General features: G+C 45.8%; 1 long non-coding RNA gene across 2 annotated transcripts in view; it reads right to left on the bottom strand.

Moving 5' to 3' along the window:
• LOC138984729 (uncharacterized) overlaps positions 1–25,775 on the bottom strand; it is a 91,289-nt gene that overhangs the window by 48,362 nt on the left and 17,152 nt on the right. Inside the window, exon 4 of one of the 2 annotated variants that reach the window (XR_011462011.1) lies at positions 23,456–23,599. The exons of the other annotated variant lie outside the window; for it this stretch is intronic. This is a non-coding gene — a long non-coding RNA (uncharacterized lncRNA). Of the gene's footprint in view, positions 1–23,455; positions 23,600–25,775 lie in introns of those variants that run through there. 2 annotated transcript variants of the gene reach the window in all.

The following is a 25,775-nucleotide window of genomic DNA, read 5'->3' on the forward strand; positions in this document are numbered from 1 at the left end:
CTCCGTCCATGGGATTCTCAAGGCAAGAATACTGGAGTGGGTTGCCATTCCCTACTCCAGGGGAGCTTCCCGATCCAGGGATCAAACCCAGGTCTTCTCTGTGTCCTGCATCCCAGACAGATTCTTTACTGCTGAGCCACTGCGATGGCCAATGTTGGGTACATCTGTGGCTAAAGAAATGATTGATGACCTGATGAAACAGGAACTGTTTCTCAAAGAAGGTGACAAGTCTATTAGATCTCAAGGGATGGATCATTATGTTTCAGTCAAACAAGGAAGGCAGAAGGCAAGCAGATGCAAAGGCACAGGGTCCCAGAACCACTGGTTAGATGTGGGGGAAGCACAGGTAACGCAACAAGGCTGAAATGGGGCCTGAAATGGGAAGTGATGGGGAACGTGGCTGGAGAGGCCGTGGGCCAGATGGGGAGAGGCCTGAATGCCCAGCGGGGTGGGGGTGGGGGGGTGGGTAGTCTCAGAGTCACGAGGGAGAGTGCCACCCTCTCCACCCCCAACAGAAGGCCTTGCTGGGGCAGGCAGGCCTCCCCGCACACCTTCTATGATTTCCATGCCTGTGCTGAGCTCATGGACCTCATCTCTTGACCCTAGAGGTCACTGAAGGTGTGAGAACTCTGTGAAGAGAGTCAGCTCACCATGCATTGAAGACATGTCTTCTCATCAAGCTGAGGCTGGGGTTTTTCCAAAGATGGGACACAAATCCTTTCAGATCTTCAATCTCCAGACCCCACTGGGGTTTGTAGAGGAATTTTCCACCTTGCAAAGACACGGATAGAGGATGAGGACTCAGGGACACAGTGGCATCTAAGCTCTTTACTTTCCCCTTAGCTCTCCATATTTTCTCCCTCTGACACCAGAAGACCCTCGCTGAGTGTGGCAGACGATGGCTGGGATCACCAGCTGGTCTTTCAAACATGTTGTATGTACATCTGGGCTTCAGATGTTTGAAATGGAAAGCCACAAATTAGCTCCTTTATTATCTGTTTAAAATGCCACCCTTGAGATGCTGTATCCTTCAGGGCAGGTCATGTAAGGCTGTAGGAACAAGCTCCCCAAACCCCATGGTTAACACGACAAATGCCTGCTTCTCTCCTCTCTCGGGCCACAGATCCAACTTGGCGGTGGGGGTGTGGTTCCACTCACCACCTCCCTCCTCAGGATGGAGGCAGATACGCTTCCATCTCCACACACGCTTCCACAGTCACTCTCTTGGGTGAAGGGACAGCACGGTACACCATACTAAGCCTAAAATCTCTGCCTAGAACAGACACATATCACCCAGGGGCTGAGGAGCAAAGCCTGCTATAGAGGCTTCAGGAAACGATGTGTTGGGGGTGGGGGTCTGTTCGGGTGGCCACAGTGAACACCACAGACCAGGCAGCTCAAGCAAAAGACACATCTTTCCTCACAGGCAGAAGCCCCAGATCAAGGTGCTAGCACGGCTGGCCCCTGGGAGGAGCGGCCTTCCTGGTGTGTGACCAGCTGACATCTAGCCCTATTCCCATGGGTCCCCTGCTGTGTGTGCAGAGGCAGAGAGGGCTCACTCTCAGGTTTCTCTTCCTACAAGGTCACTAATCCCCTCAGATCAGGCCCCCACCCGACCTCACCTGACTCACAGTCCAGTTCATTTACTCAGTCGTGTCTGACTCTTTGCGACCCCAGGGACTACAGCACACCAGGCCTCCTGTCCATCACCAACTCCCGGAGTTCACTCAGACTCACGTCCATCGAGTCGGTGATGCCATCCAACTATCTCATCCTCTGTTGTCCCCTTTTCCTCCTGTCTTTAATTTTTCCCAGCATCACGGTCTTTTCAAATGAGTCACCTCTTCACATCAGGTGGCCAAAGTATTGGAGTTTCAGCCTCAGCATCAGTCCTTCCAATGAACACCCAGGACTGATATCCTTTAGGATGGACTGATTGGACCTCCTTGCAGTCCAAGGGACTCTCAAGAGTCTTCTCCAACACCACAGTTCAAAAGCATCAATTCTTCTGTGCTCAGCTATCTTTATAGTCCAACTATCACATCCATGCATGACCAATGGAAAAACCATAGCCTTGACTAGACGGACCTTAGTTGGCAAATGTCTCTGCTTTTAAATAAACTGTCTAGGTTGTTCATAACTTTTCTTCCAAGGAGCAAGCAAGCATCTTTGATTTTCATGGCTGCAGTCACCATCTGCAATGATTTTGGACCCCAAAAAAATAAAGTCTGCCACTGTTTCCCCATCTATTTGCCATGAAGTGATGGAACAGATGCCATGATCTTAGTTTTCTGAATGTTGAGTTCAATTCTTTGCTTTCTGCCATAAGGGTAGTGTCATCTGCATATCTGAGGTTATTGATATTTCTCCCGGCAGTCTTGATTCCAGCTTGTGCTTCTTCCAGCCCATTATTTAGCGTGATGTACTCTGCATATAAGTTAAATAAGCAGCGTGACAATATGCAGCCTTGATGTACTCCTTTCTCAATTTGGAACCAGTCTGCTGTTCTATGTCCAGTTGCTTCTTGACCTGTATACAGATTTCTCAGGAGGCAGGTTAGGTGGTCTGGTATTCTGATCTTTTGAAGGATTTTCCACAGTTTGTTGTAATCCACACAGTCAAAGGCTTTGGCACAGACAATAAAGCAGAAGTAGATGTTTTTCTGGAACTCTCTTGCTTTTTTCTTGATCCAACGGATGTTGGCAATTTGACCTCTGGTTCCTCTGCCTTTTCTAAAACCAGCTTGAACATCTGGAAATTCATAGTTCACATATTGTTGAAGCCTGGCTTGGAGGATTTTGAACATTACTTTGCTAGCGTGTGAGATGAGTGCAATTGTGCAGTAGTTTGAGCATTCTTTGGCATTGCCTTTCTTTGGGACTGGAATGAAAACTGACCTTTTCCAGTCCTGTGGCCACTGCTGAGTTTTCCAAATTTGCTGGCATATTGAGTGCAGCACTTTCACAGCATCATCTTTTAGGATTTGAAGTAGCTCAACTGGAATTCCATCACTTCCACTAGCTTTGTTTGTAGTGATGCTAAAGCCCACTTGACTTCTCATTCCAGGATGTCTGACTCTAGGTAGTGATCACACACCTCTTCTTAATATCTTCTGCTTCTGTTAGGTCCATATAATTTCTGTCCTTCATTGTGCCCATCTTTGCATGAAGTGTTCCCTTGGTATCTAATTTTCTTGAAGAGATCTCAAGTCTTTCCCATTCTATTGTTTTCCTCTATTTCTTTGCATTGATCACTGAGGAAGGCTTTCTTATCTCTCCTTGCAATTCTTTGGAACTCTGCATTCAAATGGGTATATCTTTCCTTTTCTCCTTTGCCTTTCACTTCTCTTTTCTCAGCTATTTGTAAGGCCTCCTCAGACAACCGTTTTGCCTTTTTGCATTTCTTTTTCTTGGGGATGGTCTTGATCCCTGTCTCCTATACAATGTCATGAACCTCTGGCCATAGTTCTTCAGGCACTCTGTCTATCATATCTAATCCCTTGAATCTATTTCTCACTTCCACTATATAATTGTAAGGGATTTGTTTTAGGTCATACCTGAATGGTCTAGTGGTTTTCCCTACTTTCTTCAATTTAATTCTGAATTTGGCAATAAGGAGTTCATGTTCTGAGATACAGTCCACTCTCGGTCTTGTTTTTGTTGACTATATAGAGCTTTTCCATCTTTGCCTGCAAAGAATATAATCAATCTGATTTCGGTATTGACCATCTGCTGATGTCCATGTGTAGAGTCTTCTCTTGTGTTGTTGGAAGAGGGTGTTTGCTATGACCAGTGCATTCTCTTGGAAAAACTCTGTTAGCCTTTGCCCTGCTTCATTCTGTACTCCAAGGCCAAATTTACCTGTTACTCCAGGTATTTCATTCCAGTCCCCTGTAATGAAAAGGACATCTTTTTTGGGTGTTAGTTCTAAAAGGTCTTGTAGGTTTTCACAGAACCGTTTGACTTCAGCTTCTTCAGCGTTACTGGTTGGGGCATAGACTTGGATTACTGTGATATTGAATGGTTTCCCTTGGAAACGAACAGAGATCACTCTGTCATTTTTGAGGTTGCATCCAAGTACTGCATTTCGGACTCCTTTGTTTACTATGATGGCCACTCCATTTCTTCTAAGGGATTCTTGCCCAAAGTAGTAGATATAACGGTCATCTGAGTTAAATTCACCCACTCCAGTCCATTTTAGTTCGCTGATTCCTAGAATGTCAAGGTTCACTCTTGCCATCTCCTGTTTGACCACTTTGAAGTTGCCTTCATTCATGGATGTAACATTCCAGGTTCCTACGCAATATTGCTCTTTACAGCATTGAACTTTACTTCCATCACCAGTCACATCCAAAACTGGGTGTTGTTCTTGCTTTGGCTCTGTCTCTTCATTCTTTCTGGAGCTAGTTCTCCACTGATCTCCAGTAGCATATCAGGCACCTACCGACCTGGGGAGTTCATCTTTCGGTGTCCTGTCTTTTTGCCTTTACATACTGTTCATGGGCTTCTCAAGGCAAGAACACTGAAGCGGTTTGCCATTCCCTCCTCCAGTGGATCATGTTTTGTCAGAACTCTCCACCATGACCCGTCCGTCTTGGGTGGCCCTACACAGCATGGCTCATAGTTTCATTGAGTTAGACAAGTCTGTGGTCCATGTGATCAGATTGGTTAGTTTTCTGTGATTGTGGTTTTCAGTCTGTCTGCCCTTTAATGGAGAAGGATAAGAGGCTTATGGAAGCTTCCTGATGGGAGAGACTGACTGAGGGGGAAACTGGGTCTTGTTCTAACAGGCAAGGGCCACCTGACCTTAATTCCTCCCTTATTCCCAGTGTAGCCACACTGGAGGTTTTGGCTTCTGCATATGAATCTGGGGACTCAAACATTCAGCCCACAAGAGCTACCATTGCTGAGAAGGGCTCGTACGAAGCCAAGCTGGGACACTCCCTGTTAGAGGGGTGTGCATGCTCAGTCACTCAGTCATGTTCAACTCTTTGCACCCCTATGGACTGTAAATTGCCAGGCTCTTCTGTCCAGGGGATTCTCCAGATAAGAATCCTGGAGTGGGTTGCCATTTCTTCCTCCAAGCCATCTTCTTGACCCAGGGATCAAACCCCAGTCTCGTCTCCGGTACTGCAGGCAGATTCTTTACTGCTGAGCCACTGGGGAAGCCCTAGAGTGGTTTGGCTATAACTAAAAAGAACTAACAAACAGTAGCCTTGGATAGCAAAACTCCTTATATTTTTCAGATATTATGTAGTAAATCTTTTACCTGTGCTGATTTTCAAAATAGAATTTACCACCTAGTAAGTTAAAAAAAAAACAAAACTTCCACTTATCTGATTAATCAACAAAGTCTGAACTTTGAGAAAAGGAAACAAAACAAAACAAAACAAAACAAGAGGCGAACAGCTTTCGTTCCTCGCCATTCTCCAGTTTAAGTTGGAGTTTTCATTCAATAAAAAGGTATAAGTGTTGCATTGTTTTATTATACGAGTCTGTGTTTTGCCATCTGAAATGCAAATTCATTTTCGATAATCGTGGTTTAGATTACACCATAACATCATTTAAAAGGCCAGAGTAGGAGATTATGATAATTTGTAAACTGACAAAATGGAACTGAAAATAAATTTTCTGCACGGTTCTTTATTCTCACCTTTGGGTCGTCATTCTCTCAGTGTTTTCTGAGCAGGTCACCACAATTTGCCAGCACCCCCCTCCTTTTTCTTCAATTTACAGTGAATCTAAACCAAATCAATGTGCTTCTATTTCTAAACCTAAACATGATATGAGGCATAGTTTGTATTTCAACAAATCTTCGTCAGTATATCCAACTGATAAAAAAGAAGCAGTGACAGGAAAGAAAGGGGGAGGGAGGGAGAGGAAGAGGAGAGAGAGAGACTGTGGCCAATTGTTAGTGTCATTATTTGCTTCTTCCTTTTTTTTTTTAATTTTATTTTATTTTTAAACTTTACAATATTGTATTAGTTTTGCCAAACATCGAAATGAATCCGCCTAGGCTTCGTTACAACTGGCGTTCATCAATCACCGTGTCCGGGCACTTTTACAAACTAGCAGGTGTACCTAAGAGAAGCCAATTTAATGTAAATGATTTGTATTAAAGCCTTTATTTCATTAGAAGGGGGCAAGAGCAGCTTCAGTCCTGGGCAGCTGGCTTAAGAGACGGGGAGACAGATGGAGGGGTGGTGCGTCCCCAACCCGGCAGCATGAACAGTGGAATCATTGGCAAAAACACGTTCTTTCTCTCCCTGAATTTTGGATGACCCATAATATAAGATCTTCTCCTCTCCCAGAAGCACTGTTCTCTTGACTTCTTCCCACAAAAGTGGAAGTGAGACACCTGGTTGTTGAGACAGGGTAGGTGTATTGTAGCCCCCTGACCCGTCTTCATGCTCTCTCCATCTCCTCTCCTGCCCTCTTAGCATGCAGCGTGGTCTGGAAGGAAAGGTCTGAGCATGTTCAGGGCTTCTGCCTGTGATCTGATGTGGAAATTCAGTTCAAAGGAGAACATGTAGAAGGAGGAGCCATGTGGCTCCTTGTCTGAGTCTCACACTCTGCAATCTAGCCCTGCAGCAGTAACTCGGATATTCTTGACTTGTGTGTGCAAGTCTTAATAGCCAGTCTTTATATGAGGCTCACCACGTGCCAGACTCTGTCCCAAATGTTTTACATCTATTTAATCATCATGAGACCCAAGGAAGAGTGAGGTAGGTCTCACGACGATGTCCCATGCCAATGCCCCAAACCTGTGAATATGTTTCATTAATGACAAAAAGGGAATTTAGGAATTAAGACTAAGAATCCACTGGCCAAGATGAGATGATCTCAGATGACGCAGGCAGGGCCCAGTACCCTCACAGGGACCCTTTATAAAGTCAGAGGAAGGCAGAGTGAAGCAACACAAGGGCGGCTTGACCGATTGCTGCTGACTATGAAAATGGATGAGGGACCGTGAGGCTCGGAACATGCGTGGCCTCTAGAAGCTGGATAAGGCAAGAAGACGGATCTTCCCCTGTAGCCTCCACAAAGGAACGCTTTGACTTTAGTTCAGGGGGCCCACTTCAGTCTTCTGTCCTCGGGAACTACAGGATAATCAGTGTGTGCTGCTTCCAACCACAATAAGCCTGTGATCATTTGTTACAGCAGCAAAACAAAACTAATACGCAGTGGGTACTATTGTTATCTCCACTAACCACTGAGGCAAGTGAGTCAGGGAAGTGTTAACTGACCTGTCCAAGTTCCCACCAGGCCTCTCACGTCCAGAGTTCACCTTCCCCATCACGGGGCCACTGCCTCTCCAGTGCTTTCCCCAGTTGGGTTAGAAGTGAGTGAGGAGAAGGTAATAGTTTAATTATTAAACTGGTATAAATGGGGAAAGAAGGCAATAACAGACATGTGAGTATTTACAATTCTGGGTGTTTGGCAGGTACTTTCTCATCAGACCCTAAGAACAGCCCCAGGCTAGGGACACAGTTCTTATTCCCATTTAGCAGATGAGAAGGCTTGGTTCTGCAGAGGCGAAGCAGCTTGCCCACTGCCCAGGGATCAGGGAGCAGTGGAGCAGGGGTGTGCGCCACCGCCTCACAGGCATGCCACACGTGTGCATACATTGCTTAACTCCAAGAACTGATTTCGCAAACCTTTCAAGACTCACAGACATGCAGCACTGCTTCAGGCCCCGAAGACAAAATATCTCATGGCTCAGGGAACGGGGAATTTCCAGCTTTTCTACAGGCACATAGTCCATCCTAAGGCTTGTGTACCAAAAGCAATGCGGTTCCTGTCGGCCGGGAGGTTGTGGGTGTCCCAAAGACACACTGCAGCTGCTCTGGCCTGGTTTGTGATGACACACAAGGCATCCCCAGAGGCTTTCAGAAATACTGAGGGCATGGAGCCAAGCCTTTGGGGAAAACTAGGTGTAAGAATTAACAAAATAAAACACAGGACCTGTACTGTGATTCTGTCTGTACCCACAGCAAGTGAGGCAGGGAAAGGCAGACATACTGGAATCACTGAGCTGCTGCCATACTACTCACAAGCACAGAATCTCAGTCACATACGATAATAAGCACTTACTTCTCACCTACATGCTTACACCTAGCCTGACTCAAGCCAAGTTGGGTCTGGGCCACAGGCCATGGTCAGGCCCAAGCTGGTCACACATACCTCTTGTTACCTGGGACCAGTCAGCTATCCACATCTTATCTTTTCCATTAGAATACCAGAAGCACAAGAACAAGGAGAATGGATGGTGGCTCTTCAGGACTAGGCTTGGGACTTGACATTGCCACTTCCGCCCTCTTTGGCCATTTCAAGTCCAATGCCACTAGAGCAGGGAGGTATATTCTTCCCATGGATGCCTGTGTAGGAGAGGTGAGGAATATCCACTGACCAGTCTCATGGCAAATCAAATGCCATGAGGAGAAATGGATACTCTTAAGATGAAGTCTGCAAACGTCCTCCCATTACACACACACACAAGCTCTTGCTTCTGTTCTATGCAAACTGGTGATCTGTGCTGTCAGACAAATGTAATACAGCATTCCTCATCCTCAACTTACCCATGTGGAAGCCTGCTGAGCCTCTTATACATCTGAACCTCAATGACATAATGTCCCTATGATGCGACAATCAATGTAGGTTCCCCAGCTGGTGTGGAGTTCACTCACAGCAAGAGAAACTTCCATGTGGAAATGGTGCTCTTGTAACACAGTCTGTGACCTTGTCATGCTGGGCGTCCATTGGTCACCCTGCTCCTGTGGCCTGTTGAAGAGGCCTGCTATGTGCATCATGGTGGGCTCATTGCAAACTCAGAACTTTGGAAAGAATTTTTGAGGTGTGCCAAGTTAAAAAAAAAGTTGTTTTCAATTATCTTTTCTCTTAACTGAAGACTAGAAAAAACAGCAGAGAAAAAGTGCAAGTCGCTCAGTCACGTCCGATTTTTTGTAACCCCATGGACTATACAGTCCATGAGATTCTCCAGACCAGAATACTGGAGTGGGCAGCTGTTCCCTTCTCCAAGGGATCTTCCCAACCCAGGGATTGAACCCAGGTCTCCCACATTGCAGGCAGATTCTTTATCAACTGAGCCCTCAGGGAAGTTCAAGAATACTGGAGTGGGTAGCCTATCCCTTCTCCAGTGGATCTTCCCCACCCAGGAATTGAACCGGGGTCTCCTGCATTGCAGGCAGATTCTTTACCAGCTGAGCTACCAAGGAGGCTCTCTTAACTGAAGACTAGACAAAACAGCAGGGAAAAGGTAAGCCCTAAACTATTTGGTTCTCATAAGTTAAGAACATGACTTACAAATGTTTACAAAGGTAGAGAGATCCTGTTTTTTTTTTTCCCCCTTTGAGAGAAAGAAAGCAGATGACAATTTTGTGAAGCATGAATACATTAATTGTCTATGGTTCGTGCTGCCAGAAATAAGATGATGGATTATTCAGTTTGTAATAAGATATCAAAGGAATCCAGGCTTCATTCTTCTGACCCTCAAGACCATACATATCTGGAGGAAAAACTGAAATTACTTCAAGTGAATCATGTCACCCTTATAGATTTAAGTTTCTCTCCATTTTTTTTCCTTCCATGTACCTTCTTTTTTCTTCATGGTTAAAAATAAACAACCAAAAGCAGGGGTGGGCTGTGCTCTGTGATCTTGTGAGAATCAGTAATTCTTTACTGATTAGTTCTGTTAGTAAATAGGCTCTATTTTCACTGAATTTCTGCTCAGGAGGGTATAACAGGATAGAGAACACACTTTGGAATTAGACCTTCAGACAAATCATTAGCCTCAGCTTCCTTTTCTGTAGGACTGAGATCTTTATTTCTGATTCAATTCAAGAGGTTATTTTGAGTATCAGAATGTCAGTTCAAAAGGTAACATCACACTGGGAAGACAGTACACTTGAGTGACTGGGGAATTTTGTGCTCTCATGCTCATTCTGCAGGGTAGACCTGAGCGAGAGAGAGCTCATACCCCACCCATCTCCTCCCAATACACGGCCAGTATGCATTTCCCCTCTGTTACAAAGCTCAGCCCATCCCCAGGTAGCCATCCTCTGTGTGGGGACTCCACACTGCAGTCCCCAATCATAGACGAAGGTGAGAGAGCTGGGGGTGGGGAGGGAAGCTCCCACTGGGTCACTGTGAGGCATGGCACACTGTGCTTGCAGCCCACCGGTCAGAACCAGTCTCGGGACCCAGACTTCTCGCAGCAGGACTGGGACCTGATGGAGCAGATGGATACCCACCTAGCAGTAAATATCTATATCTCCACCACACAGGACTCCAAAAGAACCAAATCCAATTCTTGGATCATCCTGACCACAAGCACCTCTCATCTGGGCATCCAAGACTCTGGGTAGGCTGACCAGATAGACATCCACGAGTCCCTTCCATCTCTCTGATGTGATTATCACTTATGAGCTCAACACCCAGATCGATATCAGAGTTCAGGGGAACGCTTTAATTATTAAGAACACAAAAGATAAAGTATACTGCGATGGGCTGAGATTAAGAAGGAACCCAGTCCGGTGCCTGGGAAACAAGAATCAATAGGATGCCTGGCAGAAAAGAAAGAATCAATGTGGAAATAAAAGAAAAAAATTATAGCACAGATATGAACTGGTAGCTTCCAAGGCACAGCCTTCCCACAGATGTGTTTTGTCTCACTCACACAAGGTTTGAAAAATACCTTTTAATGAACTCAGTTCAGTTCAGTCGCTCAGTCGTGTCCGACTCTTTGCGACCCCATGAATCACAGCACGCCAGGCCTCCCTGTCCATCACCAACCCCCGGAGTTCACTGAGACTCACGTCCATCGAGTCAGTGATGCCATCCAGCCATCTCATCCTCTGTCGTCCCCTTTACCTCCTGCCCCCAATCCCTCCCAGCATCAGAGTCTTTTCCAGTGAGTCAGCTCTTCGCATGAGGTGGCCAAAGTACTGGAGCTTGAACTGCTAACACTTAAAAAAAAATGGAAAATGTGACATCATAATATAGATTTCCTGCTACTGTGGAAACTTTGGACGGCTGGGCAACACTGAGTCAGCAACAGTTTTTTCTGTTATGCCTGACAACAATAAGCTGGAGAAAGGGCCACCTACTTGCTGCAGAGGCTCAGCCTTCCATCCCAAACCCCGCCGAGCCCTCATCACTCATTCACAGCACCCGCTGACCCCACTAGTGTCTGGGTTTGCAGCTTCTGTTCTAAATGAGCGCATTCGAGCTCTTGCCAGCTCTGTAAAGCAATCATGCTGCAAAGAACATACAGGTTGTTTCCAGCAGGGATCTCAAGCAGGGGTCTCCAAGCACTGCTGGCAGGCCAGCACAACCCTCTGGAAAGCAACTTAGCAAGGTACCAAGGACTTTCCAAATCTCTACACTCCTTGATCCTGTAATTTCACCCTTGAGAAGCCATCTTAAAGAAATAATTCCCTACACTGCTTCATGCAAATGTGCATCAGACTTAGTTTATAATGGAAACAATTGGAAACAAGTAGAAAGTTTATGCTGAAATCTTTAGGTAAGCTATACTATGTAGCTAGTGAGCTCTAATGCATATAAACCAAAAATGCCAATTAAGGGTCATTCTACTAAACCACAGGCTTGTGCTCTGCAAAAACATTAATTCATACAAATCAAAAGATAACAGATAAGGCCTTTAGGATTAAAGGAGACCCAGGAGACAGGCCTGCTAATTTTAATGTGTTATCCTTGACAGAACCCAATTTGGAAAAACATTGCTATATAAGACAGTGGTTGAAGCAACTGGCAAAAGTTGAATAAGAACATTTATTAGATAATTGTATCTATATTAAATACCCTAAAGTTGATCCTTTCATCGTGATTATATAAGAGTGTCCTTGTTTTTAGGAGATATTTGCAGAAGCATTTAGGAACAAAAGTAAAGTCTTTAACTCAGTCTCAAATGATTCAGAAATAGAAAACAATATTGCATATGGAATAGAAATAGAGATAATGCCAATGTGGCAAAGTTTTTAATAACTGGTGAATCTGGGCAAAGGATAAATGTGTGTTTGTTGTACTTTTCTTGCAATTACTGTGGTTTAAAACATTTTCAAATCAGAAGTTAAAGAAAAGATGCTCATCTGGAAAATGCCATGACATAATGTTAAATAAAAAATTCAAACCAGGCAATTATGTATCCAATGTGATCTTAAGTTACAAAAATCCTTCTATTCGGAAAACAAAACTGAAAGAAAAACACTGAAACATTAACAGTATCTAAGTTTGGTGAGTGAACTGGACTGGGAATGGCTTTACACTTTCTCCTATATTTTCTTCACATTTTTAATAACCATCTATCACTTTTATAATGAAAAAAAAAAAGTATTTAAAAATGTACCAAGCACATAGGAAAAAACAAAGTCATTTTTTTCCCCACCTCTCCAAATTTGAGCCTGAAGCCAGAATCCAGAGCAACAACAGAGGAAATGGTTCAAGCCCTCAGCTATTAAGGTGTGAAAGAGTGTGTTTCAGGGGATGCCAAGTGACCTTTAATGAACACCTGTCTGAGACAGAAAAATTATAGTTTTGCAAGCTGAGGACTTGCTGTATAATTTAGTACCGCAGCGGGGCCACTGGGTATATCCCCAGATTTAAGATTTATGGCCAAACAGAGGAGTATTTTTAAATCTGGCTGGTTCTTTATGGACTTAGACCCCAGGTTCACGTGCTGCAAACTAGCTAAACTTGACTTCAGATCAGAGGCCGAGTGGGTCAGGCCTGACCAATTGGTAAGTCTCAAGCCTCTCTCATCAGGGCAAGGCGGGCATCCTTCCTGTTCCCTGGAGGGATCCTGGCCAAGACTCCCCAGCAACTCCCCCTCCACCCACCTCCTTCCAACGAGCTCCTTCTAATGCGCTGACTGCTCTGTTTCTGTTCTCCGACTCCTGTTCTTAGAACCCACGTCCTCTCCAACCTTTTGCAAAGAGGCCGCCTCACTCTTATCTCTCAAAAACAACTCTGTACCCTTAACAGCCCTCTCCCTTCCTCTGGCCTTGGCTGCAAGCATCCAGTAAAAGCCTCCCTTCCCTCCATCCCACTGGCCCTGGGCATTCTCTCCAAGCTCCCTGCCTGTCACCCACATCCATTACTCCATCCTGCTGGAAGCCCGTCTAGTTTGGATACCCCAGTAGCCCCTCACACCCACTTAGGCTGATACTCATGACTGTCGTCAAGGTTGCCCAGCTGCGGCAGAGCCCAGGTCCCAGCTGGCCCAGACCAGAGCCGCACTGTCAAGATTCCCAAGTCCCCTCCTGCTTGGGGGGCCTCCCCTGGTGATTGCCATGGTTCTCTTCCCCCCATAATTTTCTTTATTTACTTATTCATTTTTGGCTGTGCTGGGTCTTCTGTGTGGGCGTTTCTCCAGCTGTGAAGAGTGGGGGCTACTCTTGAGTTGCAGTGCTCGAGACGAGATGGCTTCTCTCGTTGCGGAGCACAGGCTCTGGAGCATGCAGGCTTCAGAAGTTGCAGCCCCTGGGTTCTAGCGCACAGTCTCAGGAGCTGTGGCACACGGGTATAGGTACACGGGATCTTCCTGGATGAGAGACTGAACCCACGTCTCCTGCACTGGTAGGTGACTTCTTCGGCACTGAGCCACCAGGGAAGCCCCGCAATGGTTCTTAGAAACCGTCTCATAGAGCCGACCATCCTGACACCGCCTTCAAGCCCTTATCCAGCTGAGGTTCCAGGACCATCACCCTCAGGCATCCTAGAGGCCCCTCACTCCCCAGGGTCATGCAAAGGCACTGAGCTCCTTTCGACATGATGCCAAGGCACTGTGCTTGAAGCCCAGAGTCAGAACACCTGAGATCAAATCCTTCCTGTGTCCCCTTCCATCGATGAGACATCACGTAAATTACAGACCTCTCTGGGCCTCAGGCTCTTCATTTATACAGTAGTAATAATAGTATCTACCTCATAGGGTTATTGAGAGAATTAAATGACTTATACTACTTATCATGCAAAGAACAGCACGTGGCACAGAACAAGTGCTATCTAAGCATTAGCTTTTATCACCGTTCATGTGTCTGTATCCATTATGGCCACCATCCTGAGACAAATGCTCCTTGAGACCCAGTTGTTACATCACTTCCCTGACATATTAGGAGTTTAGAATACTTGGTGGGCAAGCAGCACACAAGAGACCACTGCAACTGCCCTAACAGGTCAAGAGAAATTATTAAACTGAAACATGTGGAGGGAAAAAAGTGAAAAAATGGGAAGAGTCTCTAAAATCTATAAAATAGTATCAAATGATCCGACATACATGTAACTCGAGTCTCAGAGGGGAGGAGTGACCAATAAACCAAAGAAATTTTTGAAGAGATAAAAGGCTGAGAATTTTCCAAAACTGATGGAAGACATCAAACCACATACCAAAAGGTCACAGAACCCTCAGAAGGTAAAGACAAGGACAACTTCATAAGTCAGAAGGCCGGAAATGAAAGATAAGGGAAATTTTGCAGGCCATCAGGAACAAAAGGCAAATTATATCAAGGGGGAAGGGGAGACTTTCTGATTTTTAATCAGAAAAAGTGAAGCCAAGAAGACAAAGAAATGGCAACTTCAAAGGTGCAAAAGGAAAGAGAAACTCATAGGACTTTATATCCAGCTTTGCTCCCAGACACCTGTTTTGACCAGGAGGGGTAGTACCTTTTGTTGTATGTCAAGTCCAGGGATATAAGAGCCAGTTTCTTTTTTCAAGTCCAAAGTCCACTAAGACGGTCATGGGGCCCAAGGACCATCCACTCCTTCTGCAGCTCTGAGCTCAGCGGAACTCCCAAGAGAGCATCTTTCATTAACACAGTGGTTCCTAGCCTTGATACTCACCCGGAGAACCACCTGTGGAGCTTTAAAGGATTATACACATCCAGGCCCCACACCCTGAGATTCTGATTTAGTCATTCTGGGGTTGGTGGCTGTTGTTCAGTGGCCAGGAGTGTCCGACTCTGTGACCCCATGGACTGCAGCACACCAGGCTTCCCTGTCTTTCACCATTTCCCTGAGTTTGCCCAAGTTCATGTCTAATGAATCAATAATGCCATCCATCTCCAATTCAATGAACATGAACTTGGTCAAACTCTTGGGAGATGGTGAGGGTTGGGCCTGGCTTTTTTTTTTTTTAACCAAGAAAATTACAGTGAGCAGCTAGAGGGGTTGGGTGGTTTAAAACCTATTATTTCAACAGGATTCTTTCTCCTTTAAGACAGACATGATTTTACATATCAACGTTATTTCCTATGTTTCTAAACATTAAGGGCATCCTGACTGTTTTAAAAGTGGTATCAGAAGCAGCATGGGCGGGATGGCCATTCTGCTGACATGCTCTCCATTTGGATGCACGCTGGTAATACAAGAGAAATTTTTCAATATCCTGCTGCCTGGATCCCTTTGCTTCCCTGGTGGCTCAAGTAGTAAAGAATCCGTCTGCAATGCAGGAGACACGGAAGATGCGGGTTTGATCCTTGGGTCAGGAAGCTCCCCTGGAGAAAGAAACAGCAACCCACTCCAGTATTCTTGCCTGGAGAATTTCATGGACAGAGGAACCTGGTGGGCTATAGTCCATGGGGTCACGAAGAGTCAGACATGACTGAGCACACACACACGCTGCCTGGATCCTCAGAGATCCTGATTTATTTGGAATGGGTTACAGCCTGGGAGTCCGGATTTTTATAAGCTCCACTGCTTTTGAGATTTTTAAAAGGTGCGGGTCCCCAGCATGAGGCTGGGGGCAGGAGTTGACCCACCCGAGGCTGTCGTGGAGCACAAGCAAGAGCAGGGGACAGAGTGCTGACCTGCCCTATCTGTGCTCAGTCACCACTTCCACTCCTCAGCAGGGCATCCCCAGGCCCCTCTGGCCCGCTGTACCTTAATGGCCAGCCCAGCCCACTGCCTGCTCAATGTAAGAGCTGCTCCTTACAGACCTCACATGCCTTCCCCTGGTCCCTAATGCTCACACGCAAAGTGGAAACCTTGTTACATTAGAGTTGAAGGGTTGTCAGGAAACAAGTCTTTGCTGCTGTCTGGGTGTCCTGGAGCAGCAGGCGCAGGCCTGGGTGGGGGGGGCAACAATGATTCCTGAGCATCCCTGCAAGGCTGTCAGAACCCTCAGCAATCATCACCACCACAGGAAATACTGCTCATGACCATGGAGCGGGCTGGCCCCCTCGCTACTCTCATGGTTGGGCAAGAAGGTTAGTCTCCCAGCCCCAGTACCGGGATCACAGCATTCAGCCACGGTTATGTTGCCAAGTCCAAGCTCATTCTGCCCGCCTGACACAGTGAGGCCAAACAATATGGAAACACCAGAGTCTGGGACAGAGGTCTATTACAGGACCATGGAAGGAGAACCAGTGACCTGTGCACAAAAACACCCTGAACTCCTCAGATGATTTCAGCAAAGCCTTTTTAAGGGCCAAGTGCAGAAAGTGGGTCACAGTATGTGACCAGCTCCTACACAGTTCTCTGGTTGACGGTGATGTAACAGGGTGGTTAACATGATCAGTCTTTAGGCCCCAATAAGTCTGGGGCTTCATGATCATGACATAGTTAATTTCCTCTGTTTGGTGGGAGGTTTTAGCATCTGAAAAACTCAGGAAATATGCACTGGATACTACTACCTGGGTACTTCAGAGAGGAGCTACAACAGAGGATATTGGGGGTGGGGCGTCTGTCCTGGGAAGGCCCCACTGGGTTCTCCTGGGTAACAGGGAGGATTTCATTGCTGGAAAATTCAAATGCCGAGTCCCACTGACTTCTGTTAATACAGTTTCTGTTCTCTGACGTCATTGCTTCTGACGCTGCTGGTTCAGCTGCAATTCTGTGAATCTTTGGATTATCTTTAGTGCCTACTTCTTCATCATCACTGAAATTCAGAGTCTCTCAAAGAATGCTCTCAAGATCATACAATCACATCACCTGGGGTATCTGTCCAAAGCTCAGACTCCTAGACCTACCCCAACTCCACTGAGTCACACGTACAGCAGAAGCAGATATCTGTAGTCTGAGCAAGTACTCTGGGTCACCCTGTGACCCGGAAGCCTGGATTCCTGGGTATGAGTACTAGTTTGGCAGCTCACTGACTTTGGAGCCCTGAGCAAACTCTCCCAGTTCCAGTCTCCTCCTCTGGAAGGTGGAGCTGAAGTACCATCAACCTTCTAGGACCGCGGTGAGGAGTAATGAGCTAACTCAGCTGACATGCTTGGAAGAGTACCAGCCTGGGATGGAAACAGACTTCACACTTCACCACTAACTAACTGAGAAAAATCCCATTCACCTACCCAGAGACTGGAGTCAATATACTAGCTAGCTGACTGATTGAAATATGTTTCCTTTTTAATATAATTTCTTTATACATATGTTATTTAAATATTATATGATCTATTTATATATCATATAATATTTAAATATTATATGATCTACATGATTGTATGTAAAAAATGAAATTACACAGTAGCTTTTTTCTTCAAGTTAGGTTACAGAAAAATTGAGCAGATAATACAGTCTCCACACACCCCACTCCCCCTGCACGCATGGTTTTCCCTTATTAACATAATTTATTAACATCTTCCGTTAGTGCGGTATGCTCGTTAAGATTCAACCACGAATACTGATACATGGTTATTAACTAAAGTCCACAGTTCAATCGCATGGGCTCTGACAGATGTGTAAGGATACGCATCTGCCATCGAAGGGTCATACAGAACAGTTCCTCTGCCCTGAACATGCCTGGCCTCCACCTACTTGTCCCTGCCCTCTTCTCCTCAAACGCCTGACCTTTTTACTGTCTCTGTAGTTCAGCGTTTCCCAGTATATCATACAGCTGGAATCACGCAATCTAGCTTTTTGAGACTGGTTTCTTTAACTTAGCAACATGCATTTAAGCTTCCTCCTTAACGCTGACATCTGTTCGTGGCATAACAAGTCGTGTATTTTCATCATTGAATAATATTCCATCGTGTGGATGTACCATTTTGTTTATCTAGTCACCTACGGAGGGACATCTTGGTTGCTTCCAGTTTGGGGCAATTGTTGATAAACATTAATAAATAATAATCTAACATTTTATTACAAAGTAGAAATTATGAGCAAGTTTTTGTATGGATATATTTTCAATTCATTTGGGTGAATACCAAGGAGGGGAACTGCTGAAACATATGGTAAGACTACGTTTAACTTTGTAAGAAACCGCCACACCATCTTCCGCTGTCTGTACTACTCTGCATTCCCACCAGCAGTGAGTTAGCGCTTCTGTTGCTCCACGTCCTCGCCCACACTTCGTGTTGTCAGTGTTCTGGGTTTTGGCCATTCTAGGTGTGTAGAGCTATCTTACTATTACTTTAATTTGCAGTTCCCAAATGGCTTACCATGTCAAGTGTCTTTATGTGGGCTCTATGCAAATCCTCTTTGGTGAGGTGTCTGTTCAGTTCCTTTTGCCTGTTTCTTAACTGGTAGTTTCTTTCTTTTGTTTTAAGAGTTATTTATATATCCTTTTGGAGAAGGTGATGGCACCCCACTCTAGTACTCTTGCCTGGAAAATCCCATGGGCAGAGGAGCCTGGTAGGCTGCAGTCCATGGGGTTGCTAAGAGTTGGACACGACTGAGCGACTTCACTTTGACTTTTCACTTTCATGCATTGGAGAAGGAAATGGCAACCCACTCCAGTGTTCTTGCCTGGAGAATCCCAGGGATGGGAGAGCCTGATGGGCTGCCGTCTATGGGGTCGCACAGAGTTGGACACGACTGAAGCAACTTAGCAGCAGCAGCAGATATATCCATTATCAAGTAGATACAAGTCCTTTATCAGGTACATGTTTTGCAAATATTTTCTCTTGAATCTGTCACTTGTCTTTCATTCTCTTTAACAGTGTCTTTCAGAGAGCAGAAATTTTTAATTTACTTATCAATTTTTTTTCTTCATGGATCATGCTTTTAGTGTTATATCTAAAAATTAACCACCCAACCCAATATCATTTAGCTTTTCTCCTATGTTAATTTCTAAAGGTAATATCATTTAACATTTTACTTTGAGATTAATGATTCATTTTTAGTTAATATTTGTGACTGGTATAAATTCTGTAATATCAATATGCATTGCATTTCTAGGGCTAAATTCCCAGTAATGAATTTTCAGGGTCACAGGGTTATGCAGTTTTCATTGTACTAGGCAATACCAGAATGCATGTTCAGAAAATGTGTTAATACTCCACTTTTGCATCATAAAAACATGGGTAGAAAATTTTACCCATATTCTCAGTATAAATTTTTTTTTCTCAATATGGTGGATGTGAAAGGATATTTCTGTGTTACTTTTATTTCTCTGACTACTAGTTGAATTTGAAAATATATTTTATATTTGGCAGCCATTCATGTTTCATTTTTATTAATTATGCATATATTAGGGATTTTATTCTGTTTTTTATTGCCAATTTGTAAGAACTCTTTAAATATTATAGACATTACCCTTTCACTACATCTTCATTATACCTTTTTCCCCCCAATCTATCTTTTTAATTAAATTTGTTCATGGACCACTTCATCCTTGATTTTATTTCCATTTGAAAGGATCAATCATTGGCTAAAATGTATAGGAAATATTTTAACTAAAGAAATCAGAGTCCATTGAACAACCGAACAGGTCCCTCTCTGAAGGCTATAGACATAAGGAAATCACAGACAGAATAAGGTCATTCTGCTTGGAGGAGAAAATAGTAGGCAGGGGGTTGCTGCTGCTGCCGCCTCTAAGTCGCTTCAGTTGTGTTCGACTCTGTGTGACCCCATAGACGGCAGCCCACCAGGCTCCTCTGTCCATGGGATTCTCCAGGCAAGAACACTGGAGTGGGTTGCCATTTCCTTCTCCAATGCATGAAAGTGAAAAGTGAAAGTGAAGTCGCTCAGTTGTGCCTGACTCTTAGTGACCCCATGGACTGCAGCCCACCAGGCTCCTCCGTCCATGGGATTTTCCAGGCAAGAGTACTGGAGTGGGGTGCCATTGCCTTCTCCAAGGCAGGGGGTTAGAGAGGGGAAAAAAGTTATTTCAAGTATCTGAATGACTGCCATGTGGAAGAAGGACCATGCTGATTCTGAATGCTCACAAGTGATATAAGAAGGAAATGTCATGGCTGCCTCAGAACTAAATGGTAACTTATGGTTTAGAGGATTCCAGGAAACATCTGAAGATTGCCAACATAAAGATTCCAGGAGACAATACCATGGATAGTTTCTATCATTCAGGAGAACTGACGCAGTTTCAGTTCAGTCACTCAGTCATGTCCGACTCTTTGTGACCCCATGGATTGCAGCACGCCAGGCTTCCCTGTCCATCACCAACTCCTGGAGCTTGCTCAAACTCACGTCCATCGAGTTGGTGATGCCATCCAGCCATCTCATCCTCTTTCATCCCCTTCTCCTCCCACCTTCAATCTTTCCCAGCATCAGGGTCTTTTCCAATGAGTCAGTTCTTCACATCAGGTGGCCAAAGGATTGGAGTTTCAGCTTCAGCATCAGTCTGTCCAGTGAATATTCAGGATTAATTTCCTTTAGGATTGACTGGTTTGATCTCCTTGCAGTTTGATACAGTTTAGGCACTGTAAATAAAATGTGGTTCAATACAGACAATTCAGTGATCACTGAACTATTGTAAGGACTGGAGAAGTGGAAGGCAGGACTCGGAAATTAGCTTTCAGCTTCACTTCCACGATTCTAGTCTCACAAGATGGGCAAATGCTGCTGTCACAGAGGGGTTGGTAATGCAGGGACCTCACAGCTAACTTTCCAGCTCCCCCTGTAGCCCCGAGTCATGTGAATCTCAGGAAAGCTCAGAAACCACTGCAAAATCCAATAGCATCCAAGCAAAGCCCACATCACACTCGTGGCCACTACCAGAGGAAGGAGAAAGCAGATTTCACCTCTACTCCACCTTACTGTAAGTGCCTCTCTTGTTGACAGAGTGTAATGGTAAGTGATATCCTCAGGGCTGGAAACAAGAGGGTCTGGGAAATACAGTTCATAGACTTCTAGCCCCTGACAGGCAGAGGAGCATCAGAAGGATAGCACAGGGCATAAGGTTGTCAAACACCTAGAGTCTGGCTCAAGCATCAGTCTGGGGGACAGAGGGAGGGTTGTACTTGAAGCTACATAGCCTGCTTAAGACTTACAGAAGCAGGATTCCATGTCACTCTGCACATCTTTCCTTCTCAAATTGCTTTTAAAGGTTTTCTCTGTCTTCAGAAAGTATGAGCAATGCTGCCTATCTAAATATGATGGAAACACAGCCTTTGTATCACTCTTGCCGATTCTGTGCAAACTGTACTTTAAAAGATGTCATTCACTTAAGGTGACCATCTTTGTGACTGCTAAAAACACAAGCCTGTTATTCAGCTCAATTAATGTGTATTAAGGAATACCTCCTATGAGCTGTCAGAGGCCCAGCTAGCCGCTGGTGTTGCAGACACCACCATGCACCTAAAGCTTCCCCTTCCGCCACAGCATCACTGCAGTGCCTTCTGCAAGGCAGGGGAATAAAGACCAGCGGCCTCCTGACTTGGGTTAACTGCATCATGATGGGTGGGCCTCCAACCTCCACCCAGTTTATGCTCCAAATTTCAGGATCACTCCCATAAGATCACATAATGAAGATGAAGCCATAGATTTGACTGAGGAAAGGAAACACTAAGGCAAGATCAGCAATACAGAAATCCAGTCATCTTCATCTTTCATTATTCTAACGGAAAGGCATGCCAGGGCCAGGGAGGGGCACCTCTCAGACCTCATTCAAGAGAGATCTGCCACGAGTAGCATAGTGAGCAGACAGCCTCCTCTTTCAGGGCCTCTGGGATCCACAGGAAGGCCAGAATTCCTCCAGAAGCTCCCCGATGTCTACGCATCATACAAGCACCAGGGGACTGGCCATTTTTGCCCAGTGGGGGACTCCTCTGCAGACAGTCTTAGTGCTGGCCTTCCCTGGTGGAGTGACCAAAACCATCCCAGAGCTCCATCGGGGAATGCCAGGAGCAGTCTCCTTGTGCGCCTGTGAGGGATTCCCTGGGGTGCCTTCCTACTAATGAAACTGTTTCACATGGCTCTCGTTACAGGTCAGCTCACCCGTGCATCACAATTTCAGGCCTGCAGTGTATTATGGGCTTAATGTGGACCAAACTGCAGAATAATTTACAGTACTTCTGAAGCAAGATGCCCCTTTAAGGATCCACCTGCCACCACCACTCAGAAATTATAACTATGACAAACTAAAGATTATTCCTTGAGCACATAAACCAAAGACAAATGAACTTATATTGGGTTTGGAAGACAACAGCAGACTCCCGTTAAAGGAGGAGGCTTTCATAGCAGCTGGAATCACCACCGAGACTGAAACAGCATCTTCTTTGAAGAAGATTATAGAACTACAAAGCTAATCCCATTTCATCGAGGTGAGAACCTCCCGGGCTTCCTTTCTGCATACCTGTATTAAGAGTTTTATCCATGAGCGAGTACAATACACCTGTCAGAGGCTCTTCCTCCCACACCTGCCTGCCTTCCTCCTCTCTTGACATGGTGTCAGATCCACACTGCAGTCTGAAGTCTTGCCCGGCCCCTGCCTGCTTCCCTCTGGCTTACCTTCACTGAATTATCCCCAACACATTTCTCACCCTCGTAACTGGGGCTCAGTGTACACTTGCTCGATGACCTAAACGAATACAGCTATGACAGCTGCTAGACACAATGTGGGTTTTGTTCTTGAGAATGGAGCCCTTCCCTCTTTTTGCCCACCCCCCCCCATTTTCACATTGCTGAAGTGATGGGGTGGGGGGATAAAGAATGGTGGGGGGAAGGGGGATAAAGAATGTTATTGCCAAGTAGGCTGGATTGGGGATGCCAGCTGTTTATAGCGGTTGTCTGAGGATGCCAGCTGCTCTGATCCTGTGTGAAATCTGGCTCTTGAGATGACAGAAGATTACGGTCTATAGGAAGCTGATTTTAGGTGGAGCTTCTTCCACTGGGAGAAAGGAGGTCCTGCTCCCAGATGACTCGTTGCCCAGGTGACCCAACGAAAACTGTCAGGGCTGTTTGGAGATAGTTCTGCTCGTGTTCAACACACAGACAATTGCTCTTTTTATTCACACACCGTGGCAGCCTTCAAAGCAGGAGATGCTTAGGCAATCCCGGATTCTACAGCTCCCATCCCTAACTTGGAGCAGGGATATACATGCGTTCCCTGATGTTAAAATTTCCAATTAAAAAAAAAGTCCAGCAAGAGATACACTGTCACACATGTACTACTGTGTACTCCAACTCCAAAACCACGTGAGCTTGCTGTCATGTTTTGCAAGGATTTATTTCCCCCCACTTCCTCCCCAATATGCCACCTCCGCCCCCTTCCACCCCAGGACCATATAACCATCCTTCTTTCCTCTCCCTCACTTCATTTGTTCTCTCTGATGCAGAAGAGAGAATCAGCACGATCCCGGCCTTTGGACAGCTGATTTATTCCAAGGAGCAGAGTACAGATCGCGTGTTTCTGGGTCCACACCTCTTCGAAACACAGGCTGGAGACACTAAAGATGCAAAGTAAACTGTGTGAACCCAAGTTATGACAGCTTTTCTAGCAAGGGAACCCAGGACTTAGGTATCTAATCTGGGTACCTCTGTCCCTCCCCCAAAGTCTAAGCGCACGGCTGCAGAAACCGATGGAGAAGCATGGCGCCACGCTGGAGGGGGGGCATCACAGGACAGACTACGGTCTTACTTGGCTCATAATCTGTAGAAGGCACCAGGGAGTTGGGCCAACACTTCCACTTACCGATGATGGGATGGATGTGACCCTTCATCTACTCAGAGTTTTACAACTAGTTGCGGTCCCTCAGAAATAGGATTGTAGTCTCCAGACCCCTAATCCACCACTCTTTCCTCAGCATCTTATTGCTTCTTGGTCATTTGACATTTTTCTGCCTCAGTTTTCCCAGCTGCTTCAGTGTAACCCTCACCAAGGATAGGCCTAGACAGGGTGGCCGTGATTCTCTCTTGACTCGCTGCAAGGATGCAGCGCAATCAGCAGGCATCATGTGAACTGTCACCAACCAGTACTATGATTTTCCACCTGTGGGTCAGTCCCTTATATTCTTATCATCTCACTTGCCCTCTTGTGTCCAGCAGTCCTACCATCATCCACATTTATTGCTTTCTCCAGAGAGGAAAGAAGCACACTTTATAAAGTTGATGAAGGTCACTGAAATTTTTAGGTTCAGTAAGCAGAAACAGGTACAGGCAGGCAATTACTGCTCTTCCACAGAGTCAGTTGCTTACAGTTATTACACGTGGTCATTTGCATCACTGGCCCCGCTCTTTGTCTCTTTCTGAATCCACACCCTTTTCTGTTTGTGCGTGCTCACTCAGTCGTGTCCTACTCTTTGGGACCCTATGGACTGTAGCCCACCAGGCTCCTCAGTCCATGGGATTCTCCAGGCAAGAATACTGGAGTGGGTTGCCATTTTCTACTCCAGGGGATCTTCATGGCCCACGCATCAAACCCACATCTTTTGCATCTCCTGCATTGGCAGGAGGATCACTGAGCCACCAGGGAAGCCCACGTGTGTGTGGCCACTTTGCTTTGTCAGCTTAGCTAGCTGAGCTGGAATTTCATTTCCTGAAACATTCTTCTGTCTAGTCCTAGATTAAGTTGGCACTAAAAAAATGCATGTGGGTTTTGGAAAGGGGAAGTCAAGCAGCAGCCACTGTCTTTGTTCTGGAGGTGGGCGTCACCACCTGTGGGCTCCTATGTCGGCACAGAGGGCAGCCAGGCCCCAGCACCTCCGGCCCCTGTTGGAAATTCTCCTTCCCCTTCTGCAGCTCCCGTGCCAGGGGAGCGCGTGGTAGGCCACATGCACACCAGCAAGAGTGCCAGCCTCCCTCCCCATCATGGTGACTTTGTGCCTGAAGACAGAGGCTGACCTGGGTTCCAGGTGGTCCCTGCTGGAACCCACGGCTGTCTTACTTTCCCTCCCCGATGTGGCCCTGACAACCGCAGGTTCAATGTCAGGTACAGAGGGAACGGCCATGTGCTGACTTCTGCACCAGCTCCCACAACCGCGTGAGGCTCAGTGCCTGCACCAAATCCCTTATTCCTGTCACGCGTTGTAGTCCTACTTCTATAGTCAAACCCCCAGTGATGCTCCACCAACTTTACACCAACCCCCTCTCCACCAGAAAGTAAATTTCCTCACCGCTTGACTTTGGATTTGGCTGGTACCCTGCCTCGATGTGATGCGAGAGGGAACTATGCAGTGGATGCTCTGCTGTCACCAGAAGAAGAGTGTGCTTCGGCCAGCCCCCAAACTCAGGAGGAAGAGGGATTCGTGTGGACACAGAAGCGCCTCCAGACAACCCCAGACCCACAGTGCAAAGTAGAGCCGTCAGTCCCAGCCCAGGCTCAACAGCCACACACTGCTGACTCACAGAAACATGAATGACAGGAAATACTTGTTTCATTAAACTCACTGAGTTGTGAGGTGCTTCCTTACACAGCATGAACTGACCAATATACTGTCACAAAATTTTTATGTCAGAAAATGGATTCCATACGTCTCTGACTTTTGCCAAAGTTTACTTTTATGTGTTTTCAGATAACTTAGGCAGCACTTCATTAAAAAGTCCCTCTCTTTCTAGTCTGCTCTACAGAGGCAGGAGAGGGAAGTGAGGACTCGAGTCGTGGCCCAGGACAGTTTCCCAGCCTCT

Source organism: Bos mutus, chromosome 22 (genome assembly GCF_027580195.1).
Source record: "Bos mutus isolate GX-2022 chromosome 22, NWIPB_WYAK_1.1, whole genome shotgun sequence".
Taxonomy (NCBI): Eukaryota; Metazoa; Chordata; class Mammalia; order Artiodactyla; family Bovidae; genus Bos; species Bos mutus.